The sequence below is a fragment of the Prionailurus bengalensis genome, chromosome A2 (assembly GCF_016509475.1).
Source record: "Prionailurus bengalensis isolate Pbe53 chromosome A2, Fcat_Pben_1.1_paternal_pri, whole genome shotgun sequence".
NCBI classification, from domain to species: Eukaryota; Metazoa; Chordata; class Mammalia; order Carnivora; family Felidae; genus Prionailurus; species Prionailurus bengalensis.
In genome coordinates, this window is record NC_057348.1 from 31,579,735 (window position 1) to 31,599,849 (window position 20,115).

The 20,115-nt window shown below is 40.8% G+C and overlaps 1 protein-coding gene and 1 pseudogene across 3 annotated transcripts in view; both read left to right on the forward strand.

Moving 5' to 3' along the window:
- ATXN7 (ataxin 7) overlaps positions 1-20,115 on the forward strand; it is a 142,547-nt gene that overhangs the window by 15,079 nt on the left and 107,353 nt on the right. The gene's annotated exons all lie outside the window — the stretch shown is intronic.
- Positions 16,237-17,320, forward strand: LOC122487395 (annotated as a pseudogene).

Here is a 20,115-nt window from a genome sequence, read left to right on the forward strand (position 1 = left end):
ACAAGGTGGAGTGTTTAGATCCTACCAGGTGAGGGGCATCTGTGTGGCTCAGTCGGTTAAGCGTCCTGCACTTGAGTTCAGCTCAGGTCATGATCTCAATGGTTTGTGAGTTGGAGCCCCACATCAGGCTCTGTGCTGGCCGCGCGGAGCCTGTTTGGGATTCTCCCTCTCTCTCTGCCCCTACCCTGCTTGCACTTTTCTCTCTCTCTCAAAATAAATAAACTTTAAAAACAAAACAAAAACAAAACTTTGTTTAGATATTCCCAGGTGATTTCAATTAACATCTAACCTCAAATCCGGTCGCCTTGATAAAAGAAGAATCCGAAGGAGCTCAGAGCAGATTATGGTATAAGCATATGCCAGGCCTCTCCTGTGGAAAAGAAAAGTGCTAATCTGGTCAGATCTGTTAAAGCGACAGGCAAGGCTGAACAGTTAGAATTTTCTCAACTTGCTCATCTTTTGCCTTAGTGTAGAAGAAAGATTTATCCCGGGATGAAAGAGCGAAAGAAGGAAAGCTCATGGGCAAGTGGCTAGTAATACAAGATGGTTGGCTCTCTTTCTGTGTGCCTTGGCCTAGTGGTAAGCAGATCCTCAGGTGGGAGAAACCACGCAGGACGACTTCCCCAGGCAGTGATACAACTTCTTGGTGTTCTGTGTGAAAATACAATGCTTTTTCTTCTTGACACGTAACAGACTCCTGCCTAGAGAATTGCTTTGGGCTCTCCATTCTGCCAGCTGTCTTTCAAGAGCACCCTCCAGTGTTCTCCTGTACTGACCAGTTTAAAAGGTGTCATTTCTTTTTTTTTTTAATGTTTGTTTATTTTTGAGACAGAGAGAGAAAGTGGGGGGAGGGGCAGAGAGAGAGAGGCACAGCATCCAAAGCAGGCTCCAGGCTCTGAGCTGTCAGCTTAGAGACCGACGTGGGGCTCGAACTCACGAGCGGTGAGATCAGGACCTGAGCCCAAGTCAGACGCGCAACTGACCGAGCCACCCAGGCGCCCCTAAAAGGTGTCATTTCTGCTGGAGCATTGTAAGAGCTTACAAGCAAGGCTAGGTCTGAAGGTGTTGCTTTGGGAGATGAATAACCATTGTGATGATAACTGCTATATGCTAAGGAGGGAGATTGCTGGTTTTGCAAGTCTATAGTTTGAATTCTTAGGTCTGGCAGGAAACTGAGCCCATTCAGATGGTTCTGAGGACTAATGAAAGGATTATTTTCAGAGGAATGTTAAGGGTAACATGCGGTTCCTGTCACCCAGGAACTAATAGCAACAGAAAACCATTATCACTATTAGATCCAAAGGAGCAAAGAGAAGAGGTAGCTTTACTGAAGTCTGGCGAGAGACCTGGAGCCACGGCAGGGGGCGGGGGTTGTGACGCTGTCTGGCAGGAGCTATAGCCCCGGAGGGTTTCAGCCACTGCCTGAATCTGTAGCCCAGAGCAGAGAGGGAATAAGAAAGCAATGCTCCCCTCCTCCACTTTCTTTCCTCCCTCTTTGATCTTCTTTCAGTGCCTTCTATTGGCCAAACTCACCTGGAGGCCTGCCTGTATTTTTTTTAATTTTTTTTACATTGATTTATTTTTGAGAAACAGAGTGAGACAAAGCGTGAGCTGGGGAGGGGCAGAGAGAGAAGGAGACACAGAATCTGAAGCAGGTTCCAGGCTCTGAGTAAGCGGTCAGCACAGAGCTTGATGCGGGGCTCGAACTCACAAACTGTGAGATCACGACCTGAGCCAAAGTCGGACGCTCAACCGACTGAGCCACCCGGGCGCCCCAAGGCCTGCCTGTATTAACCCAATGATGCTACCCATAGACGTCAAGTCTTTGGTGCATTGAGCTGGGCCAGAGTGGTGGCCGATGGAGAGTTACTAGCACACCCTAGGCATATTCATACTCGTGATTTCATCCTGCTGGCTCACCATTCTCACCTCCTGAAATCCCCAAATAAACCATGAAGCATATGAGCTATTGATTATGACTAAGTTCTATCTTTTAATAGAGTCCAAACAGTTACCCTACTCTTATCAGAGTAATTAAATATTCTAATCTGAACAATTCTCGAAAGAATTGGAAAATCACTGAAAGACCTTCTCCTGGGGCATTTTGGTTTTGGTTAAAATTAAAAAAAAAATAATGCATGTGAACTGTACAAGTGATTTATCCTAAAATATAAAAAGTATACTTTTGGTCACACATTGGTGAAATGGGTTTTTATTGTTAAAGTTAAGCTGTGGGGGTGCCTAGCTGGCTCACTCAGAGCACGCAACTCTTGATCTTGGGGTTGTGGGTTCAAGACCCCATGGGTGTAGAGTTTACTTAAAAATAAAATATTTCTTTAAATAATTCTTTTTTGAGTTTATTTTGAGAGAGAAGGAGAGTACATGCACGAGCAGGGGAGGGGCAGAGAGAGAGGGAGGGAGAGAGAGAAAATCTCAAGCAGGCCCTGTGCTACCCGCACAGGAAGCATTCCTGTGCTACCCGCACAGTCTGAGTGGGACTCAGTCCAACAGTCTGAGTGGGACTCAGACCCATGAACCATGAGATCATGACCTGAGTTGAAACCAAGAGTGGGTTGCTTAAATGATTGAGCCACCTAGGCGACCTTAAAAATAAAATCTTTATAAAAGCAAGTTAAGCTGTAAAAGTGGAACTTTTTTTTTTATCCTTGCATTTTATCCCTTCAGATCTATTTACCATAGATGAATTGGCAACAAAATTCTCACTCAGCTGATTTAGAAATATAAGAAGGATTTTAAGCTATTAAAAGAGGGTCTGTTTCGATCCTTGACTTTATTGAGCACGTGGCTTTGAGAGATGAAAAGATAAATAAGATACCTACTTTGCTTTCCAGAATTTAAGACCAGTGAAAAGAGGTCCACACCCAACTGTAGTAATCAGTGATAGGTCCTTTAATAGAAGCATCAGCTGTGGGATTAATGAGGGAGAGGTGGTTTAGTCTGGTCTTTACCAGAGAATCTTTCCTATGGCTCACAATAACTTACCAAAAGTTTACACCTTCCTATGTTTTAGAAATAGAGATGACAAAAAGATACCAAAAGGCCCTGAGCTCAAGGAGCTGGGATCAGAGTGAGTCTTTTAATACTGTTTCATCACAGGCAGCCAATCTTTTGGTGGTTTCCCATTGCTTCAAGGACGGATGGTGTTGAAAACCCTTACCATGTCCCTCTGTGGTCCTCTGATCTGGCTCCTCCTGTATCTCTAGCCTCAGGTGCTCTGGCCTTTTAGTTCTTCAGACACACCATACTATGACAGTCTTTTCTCTTGAGATTCCCTTGGCTTCAAGGTTGCCTGCTCCACCCTCATCTAAGAACGTCTCTTCTGCCTCCTGGTCCTAGTTGAAATGCTGCCTCTTTACCAAAGTCTTACCTGACCTTCCAGACAAAATTCAGGGATCTTATTACTTGTTCTAAAACCCATATATAATCAGGCACTTTGCTCTTCTTCCTCAAGCACTTTCACATTTATCAGTGTAAATGATGGGTGTCTTCATTACCAGAATGTAAGTACGTTGAGAGCAGGTTACATGTCTCTTTCACAGCAATGGCTTCAGTCCAAGCATGGTGTTTAATAATGGTGCTCAATAAAGAATTGTAGAAAGAAGGAAAAAGAACTGTCGTTAAGCCTTGACCCGCTACCACTCATCAGCTCTGTGACTTGTGGTATCTTGCTAATTGAGACTTCAATTTCTTATCTGTAGTATGGCACTTAGTATGTGCTATGCACTGTGCTTGTGTTATCTCCTCAATTAAACTTTATCATAGAGGTGAAATGACTTGCTTAAGGTCACTGTAAATAGAAAACAGGATTTAAATCCTGATCTGTTTAATTACAAAAACTGATTGCTCTTCTCCACACCTCTATGTGATTGTCCTAGGGGTAAAACCTGTAGGGAGGTCTTTGATACAGGGTAGTATGGATGCTCATTCTTAGGATATTGACATTCATGAAGAAGTGGACTGAAACCAGTTTTATGGAATCAGAGTATGGGATTACTCCCATTTATATGAAGGGGTACATGACTTCTAAACTGAGTCCTAAAGAAGTTAGCTGGGTCCAGGGGCCAAAATTACCTGGGTAGCTCACCAGTTGAGCATCTGACTGTTGATTTTGGCTCAGGTCATGATCTCAGGGTTTGTGGAATGAAACCCCCTATCTGGCTCTGTGCTAACATGGTGGAGCCTGCTTGGGATTCTTTCATTCACTCTGGAGTGCTCTCTCTCTCTCTCTCTCTCTCTCAAAAAAAAAAATAAAATAAACATTAAAAAAAAAAAAGTTAGCTCCATCCAGAAGTAGAATGTAGTACAAATGTCCCAAGGCAAGAACTGGGGTCACAGGGGGAAGAGTCTTGCAGGCTAGGCCGGGGAGTTGCTGCTTTCTGTAAAACGCTGTAGGGAGACCTTGATGAGTTTTATGTATTGAAAATCTTTTGGAAGTGGGAAGTCCCACTTTGCAGTCCCCTTTGGGGGCCAAAGTGCCTATAGCCCTTCTCCCAGTTTGCATCTCTGTAGCAAAGGAAGCATTTTAGCTGATGGTTTCATTCCACTGTAGCACCCAGCACTAGTGTTTGAAAAGGAATTAGGAGCGTGAGGTAAGGAATGGATGTTTATGTTCAGTTGTTTGGTAGAATTCTGTTGTTTGGTGCTGTTTTTCTGTGAGGGTAGATTGCCTGGCAACCTCACGCAGGTTACTTTACCTCTATAGCCTCAGTTTCTCATTTGGAAATTAGGGCTTATTAAAATGTCTGCTTCATGGGCTTTTGGTGTAACATCCACACAGTGCCAGGCACAAAAATAAGCTTTCAGACAATGTTAGCTGCTGTTGTTAATACATGTTTCCTGTCCGTTCTGGCCCATGCCTCCTCGATGAATGTGCATTGTTTATCAAACACAGGTTGACTTGCACATAGGAACAGACATTTTTTATTTTTAAAAGATCGTGATTTTAGTGTTTACAAAGATAATAAAATTGCCAAAAAAAAAAAAAAAAAAAAAAGACAGTGAACCAGTCACCTTACTGGTGCAGTCCTAGTATTTCCTGGGTATGTTTATGATGAAATGCAAAATGTGAACATGAACTAATATTACAGAACCCATTGTGTATGCCAGGCCTGTGCTTTCCATTCAATATCCCTGTGAAGTAGGTTTGCTTAGATCTGTTTTACAGATAAGGAAGTTATGATCTTTCTAAGGTGTTGATATCAACATTATAAGTAGACATTAAACCATGTGCTTCTTCAAACCATTTTGTACCTTTAGCGTTGTAAAATCCTGACTTATTTCCCAACAATTTCAGCAGCTCTGCTGGGAGGTAAAAATGGGAACAGGGCTCTTGATTGTTTGTCTAATCTATTGGATTAATTGGAAGCACCAGGCATAATGTGCTGCCTAGTACATAGTAGAGGCTCAAGAAATGTTGATTGAGTATAAATGTCAGATGAGTGAGAAAAAGATGACAGAGAAAAGCAGTATTAGGGGCTGGCTCCAGCCTATTTTCTTCTAAAAAAACAAAAAACAAATCCGAGGTCACCAAAGATTTTATTAGCATTGCCTGTTTACACAGACAAACGGTTGGAGTCTGAGGTCGAATTTTCCTGTGTGTGTTGCAGGGGATTAACTCCAGTCTGTAGAGTTATCTGCAGTTATCTACAGAAATCTGTTTGCTTCCCACTAGGTGCCCCCACTGCTGCAGAAGCTCCTGGTTCTGTCCTTGTGTTGGGCTGATCAGTTTAGTTTCAAAGAAGAAAAACTGTGTAACATTAAAATAAACAAACCATAAATAGGAAGGTGTAGCTGCTGCCATAACTCCTCACTAATATATTTCAAAGCCAGACCCAACTGATATTTGTATTTTCCTTTAGCTCAGGTAATTAAGAGTTGACATACTGTTTAATGTTAATGAGGGGAGAAAGGAGGAGACCTTCTTGATTAGAACAGCAAGCATGCTGCATTTAAATCTAGATTTCCTCTCTCTTCCCCCTTAACAACAGAAAAAAAATTTTTTTTGGAGGAATTTGATTATCATAAGGCATTTGTTGTCCATATCAAACCTGAAAGGTGGCCAGTCAGATGGTAGTTTGATTACTGAGCATCGTCATGATTTATCATATTATACCACAAAAGGAAGATACTTAAAAGATAATTGTTGACTTACTATAGAAGTAGTTTACGTAGAAATTTTAAAGTGTCAAACATTAAAAGACTATATGATAGGACCCAGTTGCCCAGACCTTGGTTTCTAAATCCATTCAGCAATAAAAGGAACCAGACATGACTTAATTCCACGGCTGGGGCAGGGAATAAACAAAATGAGCCTGGAGCATCTTCTGATGCCAGAAAGCAAGAAAGTGCTAAAACAAAACACACCAATTAAAAACAAAAACACCACACAACGTACCTGATGGGGTGTGTCAAAGGGACACAGGAGCCTAAAAGAGCTCCCAGTGGGTCAAAGCTAGGACAATTTAAACAACTAAATAATATAACTTTAAATTATAACCCAAGATGTAAAATAAATACAAATGAAATATGCAATATACATATCTAATGTAATGGTGCTAATAAATATATAAACAAGTAAAAATAAAATATTAATATAAAAGGAATATCTGTGTGTCCATACTGATGTAAATAAATGATTGGCCAAGTATGCAAATAGGAAAGAATAGATAATCTTCCATGTAGAAGAATTTCCAATGATTTCTAGCAATAATCTCCCAAAAGGAGGTAAAATATAACTGTCCATCCCCTAAATGTGGGCTGTACTTAGTGACATCCTTCTGAAGCGTATAGTAGGGAAAGGGAGGAAATAAACCTTTACAGTGGAGAAACGTGACAAACGCTACCTCAGCCAGATGATCAAGGTAACATGAACAATGATAAACGTACACTTGATATGATGCAATTAAAATGGCACTTTACTGTGGTCTTCCTCCCCAAATCTGATAATCCTATAATCCATGAGAAAGCCATCGGACAGTCGAGACTTTCTATAAAATTTCTAACTAGTACTCCTCAAAACTGCTGTCAAGATAATCAGAAAAGGAGTCTGAGAAACTGCCGGTTTCAAAGAGGAGTAAAGAGATATGACAACTAAATGTAATGTGATATTCTGGATGGGATTCTGGAGCAGAAAATGGGTATTAGGCAAAAACTAAGGGAATTGGAATAAAATGTGGACCTCCGCTAAGAATGATATGTCAGTATTGGTTCATTAGTTGTGGCAAATGTAGCATACTAATGGGAGAGGTTAACAATAGGGGAAACAGGATGTGGGGCATATAGGAACTCTGTATGGTCTTTATACTCTATTTGTAAACTTAACATCATTGTAAAATTAAAAGCTTATTTTTACAAAAAGACAGTTGCACGGACGAGAGTCTGTAGTTCAAGTTTAATTTTCATCACACTGGGAGCCTGAAGTAAATAAAAGCCCTTGGTGTTCTAGGCTGATTATGGTGTAAAGTGGGGCAACTCTTCTTTGCTGTCGTCTTGTAAAGCCATGACAGTTTGTTTGCAGAATCAGAGAATGCAGGATTTTTAAATGTTCTCTTGTGGAATTTCCTACTGGCATGACTTTTTCCCCCCTTTGCTTCTGCCCAGTAGCAGTCCCTTGAGTGGCATTTGCTGTCCTAGTTAATCAGAGGGTAGGAGAAATGAAAAACTCTCCTCTTCCCCCTCCTATGAAGTTTCAATGGGCACTGGAAATGTAGGTCAGATTGCATCACTAGAAAGGAGCGAACAGGAAGGTATTTATGAAGTGCTGCCAACCTCTCTTTAGATTCCGAGTTATGATGAGCCAGTGTTGAGCCAGCTTAGGTGTGAGATACATGGAATCGGGGAGTCATGTTTTTGATGTTGTCCCAGAATGTTACATTTAATCAGTGATAAAAAGATTTCTGTCTAAAGCTCAAGTGAGAAGAACTTATACTGGCTGTGTTTAATTTGCATCCCACCTTCTGGAATTCTTTTTGTCTCTTATTTATTACTGGTATGTGGCAGCAATTTATATTAATTTAGCCAGAGAGATGTTTGAATTGTAGAAACTATTGCCACGTGTACCTAAAAAAAAAAATCTCTTGTTTGGTAATCATATAAGTCTAATAATGTATTTTGCAAATTACACATAATCATATGCACAGTGGGATCTTCATTAGCATACAGAAATCATAACATTTGTTTTTTATTTTTAAGGCTTCAGGTATGCTGTTCCATGGCTTTCTACCTTTTTCTTTTCTTTCTTTTTTTTTTGGCTTTCTGTTTTGTTTTTAGTGGCAAAGTCTTATGGATTTTAAGATAAGCCTTTAAGTGCATGTTTTTGTTTTTTGCACATCATATATTACCTGCCCTTTGTAAGACATGCAGATAGTTGCTGCTTAAGTGGTCTATGTTACTCATGTTCTCATGAACAACAAGCATCCTGACAGCAAGACCAATCATAAAACCTATTCCATTTCTACTCTTTCCTTGCTTTTATCAAGATCATGGGTAGTTTGTATACAAAATGGAAAATCAGATGATAAAAAAAATAATTGCATAGGCTTGAGTTTTATTTAATCTTACAGGTTTCATAAATGATTCTGTGAAATATGTTTTTAATCTAACATACTTAGTTTAGTTTTGGTGTTTTTTTTTTTTTTTTTTTTTTTTTTTGATTTTTTGATTTTGAAATAATTGAAGATTCACAGGTTGGGAAAAGAGTTCAGAGAGGTCCTGGTTACTCTTCACCCAGTTTTTCCCATCAATTACATGTTACCTAACAATATCAAAACCAGAAAAATGATGTTGGTATAAAGTATGTGTGTAGTTCAGTGTCATTTTATATCATGTGTAGATTTGTATGACCATTACAGTAATCAAGATACAGAACTATTCCATCACCACAGAAACCCCTGTCATGCTACCCTTTTATGGTTATAGTCATTTCCGTTAGCCTCCCAATGCCTAACTCCTGGCAACCACTAATCTGTTCTCCAACTCTATAATTTTGTCATTTTGGGAATGTTACATAAATGCGATTTTTTGAGATTGGCTTTTTTCATTCAGCATTTAAAAAAAGAATTTTATTTTAAAAACAGCATTAATGATAAACTTTTAAAAAACATATTTATTTTCAAAAGAAGTTGTTGCCCAGAGTTTAATTTTCAGACCTGTACTTTTCTAGCTTGGGTGTTCTATACTCTGTTGCTATATTTGAACAACAGCTAAAGTCGTATGTGCCGACGTAATAGCTGATTATAGCATTAACCTTATTGCGTACTGTTAAAGATGATACTACAAAGTTAAAGGGAAAACTACCCAGGGAAAAGTCCATCCCATCAAAAATTGAATACTACAACTATTTACCAAGCAGGAGTAAGGAAACCAAATGTATACTTTAGTTATACCAAATGAAGTAACTGACCCACATTTGTGTTCATTTCTTCTCAAAAGAACTTTTCAAAGAGAGATGTTTTGGAACATGATATTTAAGTGAAAAGTTTAAATATTTACATTAATTAGCGAACGTAAAGATCAGAGAATTGCTATACAGATCTTCCTCAACTAATTAACGGAATTATATCCCAATAAACCCATCATGAGTTGACAATATTGTAAGTCAAAAATACATTTAAAACACCTAACCTGGGGATACCTGGCTGTCTCATTCGGTAGAGCGTGTGATTCTTGATCTCCAGGTTGTAAGTTTGAGCCCCAAGTTGGGCGTAGAGATTACTTAAAAACCTACCTAACCTCCCTAACATCATAGCTTAGCCTGGCCTACCTTAAATGTGCTTATGAGAGCCTACAGTTGCACAAAGTCCTCTAACACGAAGCCTGTTTTATAAGAATATGTTGAATATCTCATGTAATTCATTGATTACTGTGCTGATAGTGAAAACCAGAATGACTCTATGGGTATGCGATGGTTGTAAGTGTATGGGTGGGCAGGTGGTTGACCCTCATGGTCGAGCGGCTGACTAGGAGCTGTGGCCCCGCTGCTGCCTGACATCACGAGAGAGTGCCACACTACAGATAGCCAGCCTGGGAAGAGATCCAACTCCAAAATTCTAAGTATGCTTTTTACTGAATTTGTATTACTTTTGCACCACGGTAAAGTTGAAAAATCGTTAAATCAAAACATTGTTAAGTCAGGGACGTTCTATATGTGGTTAGTGTGCAATGTCACCATATGAAGGCTAGTGTCTGCATCATGTTAATAATATCTTATGTAGGAAATGGAGTCCTGTGGGTAGATGAGGGATGGGAACAAACAGCTTCAGAAGGAACAAATCTTCCTCAGATGACTGTATATTGTTTTCTAACAAAATATGAAAAATTCGGTAGGAGCTGTAGGAGGGCACATTAGTGTTTTGCTGCAAATAATGATATCATGGCTCTAGGGAATCCCGTGTGGCCAGACCTGTGTAACTGAGCAAATAGAAGGTGAGTCCCCAGGCACCATTCTGCAGCTCACTAAGCAATGAAATGGGGTTGTGAGCACTGCTCCTTGGCTTGCCCAGAATTTGTGTTTCTGAAGGTTGTGCCGAGCAGATTTTTTTTTTAAATTTATTTTGATAGAACGAACTCGTGTGCACCGGGGCAGGGCAGACAGAGAGGGAGAGAGAATCTCAAGCAGGCTGTGTACTGTCATAATGGAGCCCGATGCAGGCTCGAACTCCCAAACTGTGAGATCATGACCTGAGCCGAAATCAAGAGTCTGATGCTTAACTGATTGAGCCACCCAGGCACCTAGAACAGATTTTCATAAATGAGATACTCTTGTAACTGGCAATTGATCTTCATTTGGCTCTAGCTCCTAACATTTTAGGCAGTCTTCCTCCCTGATAGGAAAATACTCTTTGTAATTAAGGTCAACCTCTACTTACCATTTTAACATTTTCTTCTGATCATCTTTGTTTTCTTCTCGCAACATAGGATTGTACTTGAAGTAGCTGTTGGGATAGAGGAGAGGGGAAGCAATCATTTATCGATCATCAAATGTATACCAGGCACTGTACAAAATGTATTAAGTAACTCTTCATTGCAAATGAGCCAATTTTCTTGGTCAGATTTAGTTAAGAGGCCTGCTGCCCAAACAGAATGTGTATGTCATAAATAAATAAATAAACAAACAAACATATATATGTATATATAATATGTCACATATATGTCATTTATGTCATATATATTATATATGTAATTTGATATATTTTATATAATTTATATGTATAAGTTGGTAACCTAAAGAATATATATCTGTTGATTTTTATATTGATGAAGCAATGTATGAAATATACAGATGTAAGACCTACATTTCCTATTAGGAGCTCTCTATCCAGATGAGGAAAACCAGTTAAACTCCAGGAGTGAAAACTGCTTAACCTATCAATGCAACATATATAATAAGGTAATCCATAATTAATTACCAAATAGATCCTTCAGATTATAAATGCTGTAGTTTAGAGAAGGAAAAGATTATTGATCTCTGACCCTTGGTTGTGTCCCCTGTAAAATGCAGTTGATACTTACCTCATAGTGAGAAATTAATATGTACGTAGAAGACTTAGTATCTATATTGCCTGTTAGTACACCTTCAATAAATTATAGCTGAACTGTTAATAACAAAAATTAAAAAAAATATTTTGCTACCCAATGCCTCAGTAGGTTAATAAAATACATGTTTATTTCTCATTCAAGTCACCACTCAGTGTGGGTTTGGCAAGGAGGCTCTTGATTTATCCAGTCACTAAGGGGTTAAGTTTTGTGGTTCTGCCCACCTCTAGGTGCTGGGAGCTCTCTCCATTGTACCAGCAGTGGAGGGTATAAGAGATAGCATCAAAACAGCGGTTTGTTTATTTGTTTACATATTTAAAATTTTTTTTAATGTTCATTTATTTTTTGAGAGAGAGGATGAGACAGAGCAAGAGCAGGGGAGGGTCAGAGAGAGAGGGAGATACAGCATCCGAAGCAGGCTCCAGGCTCTAGGCTCTGAACTGTCAGCACAGAGTCTGATGCGGGGATCAAACTCCCAAACTATGAGATCATGGCCTGAGCCAAAGTTGGACAGTTAATCGACTTAGCCACCCAGGTGCCCCAAAACAAAGTTTATGTGGGTCAATTCTAGAAGTGGAACCCAATGTTTGTCTTCATGTTTTAGGACTCACATAGCTACACCTTACTGCAATGAATATTGGGAAATTTAGCCTAATTGTGTGTTCAGGAAGATGAGAACGTGGATATAGATTAGCATTGGCCATCCTTATCACAAATAATACTTAGAAGGGCTTAATAGAAGAGGAGAGACTTAAAGTAGGTAGAAAGAAGAAAGTAAAAGTTGTAGTAGATTGCCCAGCCGGCCTTTATTTGAGGTGGTATTTAAAAAGGAAGGGTATGGGACGCCTGGGTGGCTCAGTCAGTTAAGCGTCCGACTTCGGCTCAGGTCATGATCTCGCAGTTCGTGAGTTCAAGCCCTGTGTCGGGCTCTGTGCTGACAGCTCAGAGCCTGGAGCCTGCTTCACATTCTGTGTCTCCCTCTCTCTCTGCCCCTTCCCTGCTCATGCTGTGTCTCTCTCTGTCTCAAAAATAAATAAACATTAAAAAAAAAAACAAATTTAAAAAGGAAGGGTAGAGGGCGCCTGGGTGGCTCAGTCAGTTAACTGGGTCAAGCATGAACCCTTGATTTTGGCTCAGGTCATGATTTCATGGGTCGTGAGGTCAAGCCCCTGAGTTGGGCTCTGCTCTGATAGCAAGGAACCTGCTTGGGATTTTCTCTCTCTCTCTCTCTCTCTCTCTCTCTCTCTCTCTCTCTCTCTCTCCTTTTCCCTCCCTCTCTCTCTCTCTGCCCCTACTCTGCTCATGTGCACACACATGTACTCTCTCCCTCTCAAAATAAATAAATAAACTTAAAAAAAAAATAAAGAGGAAGGGTAGGGGAATTAAAAAACCCCGCAAGCATTATTAATAAAAATTACATATTTATCACACTAGCCACTGCTTTGACTGTGAGCCAGTTGGTAGTAACCTCAGGCAAGCCATTTAACTATTTTAGACCTTCATTTCCTCATTTATAAATGTTCTTCATAGTGCTGTGGTGAAGATTACAAAGGGTAGTACGTGTAAAGTATTTAGCACAGGGGCCGGCCCAGAATAAGCACTCAGTAAAAGTTGTTACTATTATTGGTAGTGTTAATAAGTATGCCTCCAGTGTTAAATACTGGCTAGCTGTTCATTTATTTGACATCTTTCCTAAAGGACAGTGCTAGAGTAGCAAAGAATGATATGACTAAGTATATTTATGTGGATTTTAGAATTTGATAACCCTACTCCAGTGATAGGAGGTTAATGTCCCCCTGGCAGAATATTGGGGGAGAAACCCTTTCTGTCCCTCTGAGGCTCCCCTCCTCCCTGTCAACACCACAGAATTTTTATTCCTCTATCAAGAGGACAGTAGGAGTCGTGGCCTTGACTTCTCATCCGTCCTTCCCTTTTTTCCTCTATAGGTGGATTTGGCCTGGAAGAGTGAGGGTGGATGCCAGAACAGCTACATATTGCTCAGGCGTAATTGCAAGTTCTTAGCAAGGCAGGAGCATCCCACCCCAGGCCCACATTATCTTGAGTGGTTGGGTAGCTGTCAGAGCCTGTGGTTCCACTGAATTCAATTCTGTTCAGCAGGCATTTATTAACACTTAAAATATCAGGCCCTGGGGATACAAGGGTGAAATGTTGCAGACCCTGCCTCTAAGAAGCCCACTGAGGGACTTAGGTGTGATGACCTGAAGAGGTTTATCGGGGTTTGTTTTGAAGGCTGGATATGAGTTGCTTAGCTAGGAAGGAGAAGTTTCCGGTGGCAGGAACAGAGGTAGGGATTGCTGTGCTGGGTGGCAGGAGAAGGAATGGTTTTAAGCTCCGCTTTGGTATGCAGCTGCCTCACTGTTACCCCTTTAGGGCCTCATCTCACAAGTCTCCGTTTTTTCTCTGCTAAAGGAGTGCAGTGAAAGTTCCTACATCATAGAACGGGGAGGATTACGTGAGAGAATGCATGTAAAGGATTTACTGTGTGTTGAAAATGGGCACATAGTAAGTGTTTAGTAATTGTCAGCTACAACTGTTATTGTCATGTGCTTTTGTAATTGACGTACAGATCTACTGACTTGAGCAAGTATTTTGCGCAAAGTGGAGAATTATTGACAACCGTATTATATTTTTGTTTCTCCTTTAGGCTCATGGTGAAATAGTGTACCATAGTTCCAATTGATGGAAAATGGCTTACCCCTCAGCTAAAAAGAGAGTAAGCCCAGTTAACCTCAGCGAAGCCTGGGGAAGTTGGGGCTTGAGATGGGAGAGCCACGTGACCTGAAATGGCAAGGGAAGTGAGGGATAGTTATATGGAAGCCTTTCGTGAGAAGGGAGGGGCTGAATGTGGATGGAAACCTTCTAGTGCCAGGCACTGTCAGAAAATGGAGGCTGTTTTAGAAGTGCTGAGATTCCATGTGCAGATTCACAGAGAATCGAGAAAGCCCTAGTTACTGACTGCAGAGACTAAAATGTACCCATGAAACCGATGCCAGAGGTGTTGGGAGTCCTTACTAGTAAGTGATTTCAGCTTCCTTTTTATTTTTTAATATTTATTTTTTGGAGAGTGAAATTAGGGCAGGGACAGAGAGAGGGGGACAGAGGACCTGAAACAAGCTCTGTGCTGACAGGCTGACAGCCTGCGAGCCCAGTGCGGGGCTCGAACTCACAAATCATGAGATCATGACCGGAGACGAAGTTGGACACTCAATTGACTGAGCCACTCAGGCGCTCTCTCAGCTCCCTTTTTAGCAGTTATGTTTTCCTATTCTCATTTGGTGTTGAATGGAGTGACCTGGGGCAGACCCTGAAGCTCAGTAGGTGGAAAACTCCAGCTGACCTTTGAAGGGGTGGATACCCAGTAGCACCACTGAAAGTCAGGCTGTGGGGAGTATAGAGTTTCATTCTTAAATTTGTTTTGCCAGGGTGAAAGCCTGTCAGGTTGAAAGCAAGGAAGAGAATGAGTAAACCACATTAATCCATATTTCTGGAGAATTACAGGTGACATGTCATCTGTTTTTAAAATGTTTAGTCTGTGGTGTTTCATATGGGAGATCTTAGAAGAGCCTTAGGATAACAGCATGAGCTCAGGGTCACACGCAAGAGACAGGTGTGTAAGGGAAACAAGTGATACAGCTAGGAGGGAACTTTGAAAAGAACGTGCCCAGTGACAAGGGGCAGCCTGTGACAGCATCAGCCAGTTATCCCCACGCAGGAGAGCTGGCCCCAGGGGCCACATTTATTAACTTTCCAAAAGCAAAAGGGAATACGGAATTTTATGTAAACCTTCCCACCTTATAAGTATTAGCAGCAAATTCCTCTTTCCCCCTAAGATCGCCAAAGAAACAGACAATAAGGTGAACTGTTTTAGGCCTGTGGACTCTGTAGCGAGGGTCAAAGAGCGGAAAGAAAAATATGTAGCCCAGGGGTTAGGCCTTTCAGCTGAACACATGGTCAACTCCAGTGCCAGGCATGGTACCTGGCGTGGAGCACATGCTCAGTACGTTTTTATTGAGTAAATAAATGGAGCAAACCTCTGTTCGTTGTCAGTCTTTCTGTGGGCAGAATGGAGAGACCGGAGCTGGCCTCCCCTTAGCTCTAACTTAGAGAATCGAGTCAGAACTTGCATTGCCGCCCTTGTAGGGCCCTCTCTATCTACCCTCTTCACTTCCCTTTCATGCCCTTGAAGAGGGCACCTAGGGTGAGTAGCTATTCAAGCTCCTACATTTAAGAAGGTTTAAGACATAAAAAGAAGTTTATGCTGTTCTGCTTCAGTACGGGGCCAACTGAGTTTAGCGTGTTTTTCTTTCTTTCTTTCTGTCATGGTTAGTGCATTTTTGTTTAATTTTGACAGACTTGGTGGTATAATAAGTGATCTAGATTATGCCTTAAATTACAGTGAGGCTCTCAGAGTCTTAAAAGTACATAAAAATGTTCTGGAAAATAAGTCATTTTCCCTGTAAAGGTTGATATTGTTCATGTAACAGTGTGGGCTGGTCTCTGTTTAAAGGTAATGAGGGGCACTTGGGTGGCTCAGTGAGTTAAGTGTCCCACTCTTGGTTTTGGCTCAGGCCATGATCTCGTGGTTCAGGAGTTCCAAGCCCTGTATCAGGCTCTGGGCTGACAGCATGGTGCCTGCTTGGGATACTCTCTCTCCCCCACTTTCTCTGCCCCTCCCCTGTTCATGTGCATGTGCTCGCGCGCGCTCTCTCTCTCTCTCTAAATAAACTTAAAAAAAAATAAAGGTAATGAGAGGATTTTTCTAAACCCTTGGACATTCCGCAGAATCTTCTTGTACAACAAATGCTGGTGGTATCTGCCCTTTAAAAAACAAAACTTTTGGTTTCCGGCGGGCCTGGACTCCACACCTCACGGCTTGTGCGCCATGGGTGCAGTCTTAGGGGAAGGAAGTGCAGGCCTGGTGTACTCTTCTATCTGGTTGGAGGGAAAGAGAACAATGCAGAAGGACTCTGGCCCACTAGTGCCTTTACACTGGATTGGCTTTGGCTATGCTGCACTGGTTGCTTCTGGCGGGATCATTGGCTTTGCAAAAAGCAGGTAATGTCCAGTCACGGGCTGCTGGGCTTGTTTTTGGAAGTGTAATAGGCCTGGGTGCTTATCAGCTGTCTGAGGATCCGAGGAACATTGGGTTTTCCTAGCTACATCTGGAACCTTAGCTGGCATTATGGGGATGGATGAGATTCTACCACCCTGGGAAATTTCTGCCTGCGGGCCTAATCGCGGGTGCCAGTTTCCTGATGGTCGCCAAACTTGTGTGTTGAATAGACCCCATCAGTAGTGGTCATGTCCGAGCATGGACTCATGAAGATTTTAAAAACTTCCATTATTTTTTAATGTATTAAGAGAAACAAATGCAGCATTTTCACATATTCTGACATTTTACTTAAAAAAAAAAAAATGACATTGAACTTTCCAGAAGAAGAAATCATTCACTATCATTATAGCCTTAAAGAGACAGTGGTTTGTAACCCAAGAGCTCCTTATTACAGTTTGATTCTTGTGTGTTGATGTTCTCTCTTCTCTCTGTGACTGTAGGTAAAGCCTCAAGGGGTAAAATGTTAGGTATCAACTTTGGGGACCCCAAAACCCCATGCCCAATCAGAACAGTGTGAAAAAAAATCTCTTCTGAGCTTTAGAGTTTCTGTTCTTTGGCTCATCTTAGAACACAGACCTAATTTGAAATTATGTCAAATGGAATATCAATGAAAATAAAATTTATCGTAAATAAGAAAAAAAAAATTTTGATCTTTATTTTTGAGAGAGGGAGGGAGGGGCAGAGAAGGAGAAGGAGACACAGAATCTGAAGCAGGCTCCAGGCTCTGAGCTGTCAGCATAGAGCCCGACGTGGGGCTTGAACTCACGAACTGCGAGATCATGACATGAGCCAAAGTCGGATGCTTAAACGTCTGAGCCACCCAGAGCCCCAATAATAAAAAAATTAAAAAAAAAAAAACAACACCAAAACTTTCTACTGTCTTGAACAAGATTATTTTTGTTGCACTTAATCAAGAATCACTTGAACTTTCAGGCTCAGACCAGGGGAGCCATTTACTCTGTAGGTCCAGGGGATTCTTAAAAACACTTAGGGAAGGAAATGCTTTGGGCCTCTGGTGGACCATACCTGGGACAGGAAAGGCCTAGAACCCCTTCCACCCACCTCCCTGCAGACCAGCTTTTTCCCTTTCTTTGCTCTGGAACTTCGTGGGCTCCTGGGTCAGATTTGCTCTGAGCAGCACTTCCATTCTTCTCTTTGCTGACAGGCTTTTTCCTATAGACTGAGAGTACATGGGAGTGGCTTGCAGCCTAGACCCGAGTAGACCCTCCTCATTCTAAACTCTAGTTCCAAGGAGGACAAATAGAAGGCCTTAGTTTGGGTCTTGTGTCCAACTTTGGCCAAAACAGAGGAGTTTGGAGTAGCGTAATACAAATATGACTGTCACGGGCTTGAGAAGTACTTAGAAAAAAGGGTCACCATAGGCTAGGCAGCTCCTCTAGAAGAAAGGCATCTGCTATAGTCTTGTACCTGCCCTCCCCCTCCCCCAAAAGAGAGTAAATAAATTTATGCTTCTCAGAAGTTTAGAGGAATTCAAGTTATGTCTTTTTTATTTCCTTTTCTCCCATCTTTAATTGGCTGTCATTTAAAAGAAACATCTGGAGCACCTGGGTAGCTCTGTCTGTTAAGCGCCCGACTTCGGCTCGGGTCATGATCTAATGGTTCATGTGTCTGAGCCCCACATCAAGCTTTGCACTGACAGTGCAGAGTCTGCTTGGGATTCTCTCTCTCCTTCTCTCTCTGCCCCTCCCCCCCTCAAAATAAATAAACTTTAAAATAATAAAAAGAAAAAGTCTTGTTAAAAATTCTATTCATTGAATGTTACGTAGCAGGTGGTGAATGAATGAAAGCTGTCAAGTTCTATGTTTCTATTCTTAGCAAATGCTTTCCAGTCTACCTTTTAAACAATTTCTCTTTGTCTTTGCAAAACAAAATTAAGTGGCTGTTTGGGCAGATTGGTGTACTGGCAAGGGAACTAAAAGAATACCAAAGGCCTCCATTCTAGTTCCAAGTCCAAACCGTTTATTTGCTGGGTAATCTTGAGCAAATTATGACCTCTCTCCGTCTGTTTCCTTACTAGTAAAATGGAGATCATAACAACAGCTCTTTTGAGCACAGTGGTCTCGTGAAGATAAAAAAGGAGGACATATACAAACAAAGGGTAGTTTTCTTCCCCCTATCCCGAGAGAAGTTACTATTTTTAAATGCTTATTTTTAGTAGCTGCCACTACCTTTTTATCTCTTAGAGCCTCCCGTAAAGCATTTTTAAGGTATGCAGGCCAATAAGTGGTGAATTCTTTTAAAGGTAGAAACTATCTTGGGGGCAATTTCGTAGAGTACCCCAAATCTGGTGACTTGCTTGGGTACTTTGGCGATCTGGCTAGATTTCCTGAGGGAAAATGGGAAAATAGTTGATCTAACAACATCCTGTCAAGCGCAGAGTTTAACCTGAGGCCAGTGCTGTTCAACCTCCACCTGGTCAGCTCTAAAGCAATCAGTCGCCAGGCTGAGTGGTTACTTCTAACAAAACATCTTTATTGGCTGTCTCTATCCTGGTAATTTGTAGCTTCCTTTGAGTGATTTTGCATAGCTGTAAAGTGTTTAGGATGCAAAGAAATGAATGTTGGCTTTTATTGGAAATAAGGCAGAAAAAGAACACTAAAATGGAAATCAGAGAAAAAATTTAAAAGATAGGAGACTAGGAAGGAATTAGGAATCCAGGGAAGGGAACATCTGGCTTATGAAGATTGTAGGAATGGTTACTGAATGATTACATTACTGGGTAACATTTTGTGGGTGAATGAAACAAACTTTTTAAAAGGAAGAGGGAAAGGATATGATCCAGGAATAACTTAAAAGCCAATAAAGATAATTATGAATAAATGTTCAAAACATGGCATAGAATTTCAGCCGCTGACTTTTCAAAGATGCTTTATTAGTGTCTCAGACCATAGAAATTTTTAGCTTACTCTCCTAGATTATATGAAAATAAATAAAAATTAAGCAAAGCAACCTTCTTGCCACCCAACTTTGGTATGTAGCTTGTGAGAATTATAGGAAGAGATGTGTGTTAATAGTGAATTTTTCATATGAAAGTAGCCTGCCTTGTGCTTTATACCTTGACAGCATCTGTTCCAAAGCTGTGTCATTACCTGTATTTGCTGCTGTTTCTCTTCTGCTGCATGTCAAACTTGAAAACCAGCTTAATTTCTAATTCTAGATTATTAACCTTCAATCCCTTGACTCCTTAACTCAGTGCTACTCTACAAATTAATTTTAATAGTAGCCACATTCTACTTGAAATTTATATATATACATATTGATGGAGTACATAATTCCTTTGTGCTTTTTAGAAAGATGGCTTAATTGAGTTTTTGTTTTCTGTTTGTACTATTATGAATTGTTTATATAAATTGCTGAGTGATAAAGGATGGAGTGAGCTCTCTAAATAATAATCTCATTCGGGGTGT